Source organism: Tinamus guttatus, unplaced genomic scaffold (assembly GCF_059628265.1).
Source record: "Tinamus guttatus ecotype Peru unplaced genomic scaffold, ASM5962826v1 Tinamus_guttatus_pri_ptg000150l, whole genome shotgun sequence".
Taxonomy (NCBI): Eukaryota; Metazoa; Chordata; class Aves; order Tinamiformes; family Tinamidae; genus Tinamus; species Tinamus guttatus.
In genome coordinates this window covers 10,464,151-10,469,869 of record NW_028288684.1, presented here as the reverse complement: position 1 = coordinate 10,469,869, position 5,719 = coordinate 10,464,151, and positions in this window count along the sequence as shown.

The following is a 5,719-nucleotide window of genomic DNA, read 5'->3' as shown; positions in this document are numbered from 1 at the left end:
CCCTTCCCTTTGACTTCCCCATCCCCCTTTTCCTCTTCACCTTTCTTTTTCTTCTTTCCTGCCCTTCACTTCATGTTTTCCCTTTCCCTTCCCTTTCCCCTTCCTGCTACCTGCAAGGCTCTCAAACCTGAGCAGGAGCTCTCGAGCAATGTCTTTGCAGACACCCTTCCCCTGTAAGCCTCCGGATAGTATCTAAGCAAAATGAACTCTGAAATAGGAGAGGAAAGTAGCGTGTACAGAAGGCACATTAAGAGGCCTATTCCTGCTGCAGATGTCCGAGCACTGAGTAGAGACCATTTTTGCCATGCCGTACTGGAGTCCAAAGCTGTGTAACAAACTGCTTTAAAGTGAGCACAGCTTTAAAGAAAAACATGGGCTGTGCCTCGGTATTTGGCTACTGCATCTGCAAGGCTTTTTACAGGAGTCAGCGTGGTCAGATCTTGTTTAAGGTCTGCAAGGCCTGCAGAGAGCGCGGCATGAGCTCACGACGGGCTGCATGACCACCTGGCCCAAGCATCTCCCCTCCCTTCTGCCTTGCTAAGATCTACGGCGCCGTTGCTGCTGCAGCAGTAATAATATCTGCTGATATTGCCAAGAATTTGCATTTCTGGTTATCCTAATGTTCAAAACTTCAAATGAGAGACCTCAGAGAGCTAATTAGCGCAGAGACTCATTAAATGCTAAAAAAACCTCTATGCCTGCCTAGGTAGATGGAGCATTCAGAGTGTTATTTCCCAAAGGCAAATTCATCTCTCCCTCTTTAAGGTTTATCCAAGTCCTTTCAAGCTGCTCACACTGTGCAGGGAATGCCAATAGACACGATGCGCCCGCGCTTTGTACGCGGGCTGCGAGGCCTGCGCCTCGCCCCTTGGAGTGAATAGTGCTCTTTACTGGGGAAACTCCAGGCGCTCTGTCTTTAATTCAGGCTCTCTGAGGAATAAGTCTCCTTTTTTCCTTTTGCTGCTCGCAAGCCCAGCCTGCTTTCCTTGAGGCTGTTTTTGGTAGCCCACTGGGCTCCTTCAGCAGCCTGGGCCACCACATTGCAGCCCGTGGCTGGTCTCACTGCTCCTTAGCTCACATGAGCTCCTGGTCTGTGTGTGCACATCGACACACATGGACATACATGCGTGTGTCACCCCTCTTATACACAATGGAAACTCCAGTTAAGACCAATTGCACAATCCTCAAGTGATGGATGGGTCCAAGGCTCCTGAGGGATTCAGATGACACTGCCTCTGGATCAGTTCTTATATAATGCTCAATTTCCCCTATGTAACACAACCATTTCCCTATATTCAGACAAACAGAAACCTCTCCCATACCGCTATAACCAGTAAAAAAACTCTGTATATAAAATCAGAGTGGTATGTAGTATCAATCTCAGTAAAAGCAGCACATTCCATGTGACTCCTGCTCTGCCAAAGATGATGGGTGACGTGGTACCCGTTGAGGTACCCATCCATGTGCTCATCATGGCAGGACCCCAGCCATGGTTCTCTGGACCTGGAGACACTTCAGTCATTTCAGATCCCTCAGTGTGCCTAAAACCTCCTTCTCTGGATAGATATTTGGGATGTGAGGTGGGGAATCCCAGCAGCAGCTCCAATCTCATCAGTCCCTTCACCCAGGAAACCCTCAGCAAGACGTGAGCGGGGAAGTGAAGAGTCGCAGCCCAGGGTCCAAATACCTGACACCAGGGCTGAAACTGGGGATGAGGAGAGCAGAGCTGGCTCTGCCCCAGCCCTAGGGCTGCGAGGCGACTGCGTGATTAAAAATCAGGAGGTTTTCAAGCTTTTACCGCATACTTCTGCTTGCTGCTCCCGTTGTTGTTTTGTCTCATTTGTTCGAAAGAATAAGGTCACCTTGCTAAGTAGGGCTTGTCCTTCTGTTTAAAAATATGATTCCAAAAATGTTTTCTCTTTTTCCCCTTGGAAAAAAATGCCAGGGGACATTAAAAACAAATCTTGAATGCATGTTTTTGTCAGTTCCTTGTAATCAATAACATCCACAGAGAAAAAAGAAAAAAAATGAAATCAAACATCAGCAAGGGAACAGGCTGAATCTGTAGCATTTGGGCTGACCTATTTTACGTTGGCTGAGAGGAAAATAAATCAAAGTAATCCAGTCTCCTGGATGCATTTTCTTGGGTTCATTGGGTGTTCTCCCAGTGTTTTCCAAGGCTCCTTTAGAGGGAAGCACTTGAGCACCTGAGCTGCAATCCTGGCTCCGCAGATGCTGCTGGTAACGTGCTGCTCTCAAGATGCAGAGAGGTGGCTCGGGAGTCCGCATGCTAAACCTGCTCCCTCACAAAGCCCCATTTCAGTATGCCAGTGTAGGATGTGAGACATTTTCATCTTAATTTTGACTTGCAAATGTATGGAGATTCATGATAAAATTAAATGTGTTTCTCCCCATGGACCTGCTCGCTGAAGCTGAACCCCAAACAGCTCAATCTGGAACATGCAGCCACTTTGTGGATTTCAGCTCTTCTCTTGTCACCTAGCAGAAGATCGAAGAAATAAGGAGTCATATAAAAATAGCAGCATGATTTTAATAACAAAAGGACTATGAGCTCTTTTAGTGAAGCTGACAAGTGCAATATCTGAGGACCTGGTCACTGGAAACACAGGCAGTACCGGGGACTGGTGGCTTTGCTGGTTGGTGAGTCTGAGTGCAATGGACACTCTTAGAAGATGCAAAGAGCCAGTTTCCTCACTGAGAAACAGAGAGGGGGGCCTGGCCTCACCAATGAATTTGCAACATTTCTTATTCATGATTTCAGGTGATTAATGAATCGTTTCTCCTATAGTCATCACCTGAGGATGTAGGCATGGAGAGAAGTGGTTTCACAGCTCTTCAGAAAGCACCTGTGTCTGCCTAGTTTAGGTGCCTAAACATAGACAGGGAGGGTCTTGCTTGGACTCCCTCTAAGGCATCTGCTTCTCTCTGTTGACTACACTGGAAGTACATGTGCTTCCCTGAGGGAGGCTCTACATTAATCTTGCAAATGTACGGGCTAAGTAAGTGCCTGCTCTGGATCTGGCCATTCCTCCCTTACACAGACCCTACATCTAAGGCTTGTTCTGGGAAACAGGCCCAGGAGAGAGGACCAAAGCACCTCCTGTCTCACAGCAAGTGCGGGTATAGCTGTAGACAGAGCCCATGTGCCCGGGCTCCCAGTGTGATGTTCTGCCACCTGAACCTGTATCTGCAGTGAGACTGTTTCTTTCCTTGGAAAACGTCTCAAACTAAAATGGCTTTCAGCTGTTTTTCTGTTACAGATACACAGTAAAGGGCCTCTTGGGATGCTTTAAGTATTCCAGAAATAAATCAGTATTTGCTCTGAAAGTGAATCCATGTGCAGGTGGCCCCGGTCACACCTTTGTTCTGCTTGGCCGGGCAGTGTACATCAGTGGACATATATAAGGAGGTGGAACTTACCTTTGCCCTATCTCCACAGCTCTGCTCTCCACGAGCCAAGCAACTGGAAGGGGTAAAGCAGTGTCAGTGCAAAGCTGGGGGTTTCTCAGGCAGCAAAGGATAAAAATCCAGATGAAGAGAAGTGTAGGGCTGTTTTCAGAGCAGACAGCAGCCCTGCCACCATTACTTCCTAACTAATGATGTGCACTCTCCTCCTGCAGCTGGGCCCAGTTCCAGCCCATCGATCTGCTTCCAGGAGGCTGAACCTGACCCCATGGGATGGATGTACGAAGGCATCAAGGGACACTGAACTTCTCAGCCAGAGCATTTGTGGATCTTCCCCTACACTCGTGAACTCCATTCATGAGCACAGTTCAATTGTCCAAGGCACTCTGGCCTACGCTGCAGCCCTGGGCTGTCTTTCCTGTAAGTCGGGAGAAGTAAGGCTGGAGAAGAGATGGTAGAAGAAGGCAGTAAGGCTACAAGCAGCACTTTCCCTCCCTTTCCCGGGAGAACATTTCACACAGGCAATTCTATAGCTTATGGCCTATGGCAAACTATGGCTGGGAACACATACCTGAGGAGCAGAGAGGTGATATTTGGAGGAAGAATGAAATACATGTCAGAGCTTGCAGTGCTGGATCAGAGGGAGGTATTTATAACTGCCAGTCTGGGATGAAAGAGACAGAAATAGACCAGACACTGATGAGTGGAAGCTCAGAACCAGTATTAAATGTTAGCTTGGTTTCCATTCAAGTGACAACCATAGCCTAGATTTCTAATGGCAGCTAGCTGACACGGGCATCTAAGGATGCACCCAGGCAGCTAAGAATGCACATGCAAATGTGAAATGAGGGGAAGCAATGTACCTACAACTTACATATCAAAACAAAACACAGAAGACTTACAGGTAGTGAGGAGGATTACTTTTTCTTTTAGTAAATCCATGTGAGCCAGGCTTTCAGAATTAGGTGTTTAACACCTGATGTTAGCACAGATGAGCAGCGCCCAAACTTTCTTAAGTACCATCATTGCCGAGAGCAGCCTACCCGGCTCACCCAAGGCTGCAGACATGCCTAGATACTCTCCCCAACCCTTACTCTGAGGCAGAACCTCAGCCTCTGGTCTCCTCTTGGACATACACAACATTTTAGTCTCACCAGATCTTTGGTTATAGAGTTTGTTGGGGTGGAAGCAGTCCTTATGGATGTCTAGAGTAGCTTGGGTTTCCTTTTTAGCCACCAGGAGCTACAAGCACTTCCAGGACAGTTATCATCCTCAGCCCAAGGGAGATGCTTTTGCTGGTTCTGTCAAATCGTTTTCAGAGCCTGATTCTGTGCCAACTGTGAAGGAAAATTAGCTTGGAGAGCTTTCATTTCTTTATAAGATTAGAGTCTATGCATTCCTAGCTGCAAGCTAAGCCTGCAAATTCACATGCAGGCTGTATTACAGACAAAAATACTTTGGAAGGGTAGGCCTGGCCTAACAATTCATTTTGCAATTGGACCTCTTCTGTGCCCACACTGCCTGCTTCTCCTGACCACAAGGAAGGACGAGCATTTTGTTCACAGAGACGCATTTGCAGAGCTGTGGCTTTTATGGACTTTCTGAAGGTGAGAAAAGTGAAGAATTTACATTATAAAAATTCTTGGCAAGTTTGGAGCCTGCTGTTTCTGTGTAATAAACTAATTACTAAGCTGTTGAATTTATACACCTCAGACAAGCATACTGTAAATTCATATGTCAAGGTTAAAAAATGCAAAAAATTCAGACTTTGGTTTTACTAAACATTTTATTGCACTTTTTTTTTAATCTAGACTGGATGCAGAAGTACTGAATACTTTTACTTGGTTCTTACCACAATGAAAAAATATATTCAAAGTCTCTACTTGGTAAAATAATAGATAGATCTCTGTAATATAAATTAAAATCGAAGATGGAAACCTGATAGGGAACATTTTTTCCAGCAGAAACATCTGGTATGGTTTCTAATTTATTTAGAAAATAAAGCTCCAGTTCAATACGAGCTCAAGTCTGATGATAAGGAATTTAGCACATACACAATCTTAGCAGACTTCTCCAGGGCTATTTGCAAATCTGGGCTAGGCCCAAGCCTAAGCACCTTCCATTGCCCTAATGCTGTGTCTACACAGAAAAGTACAATGTCTTTCAGGTGTTTATACACAGAAAGGTTTGTTGTGGGCATTGAAACTTTTTCAGAGCCTGTTAAAAATAAATTACAGGTGAAAAATGTATAGGAGAAATATTTTTACTGCACCAGTTTTTGCTTCTGGTCACA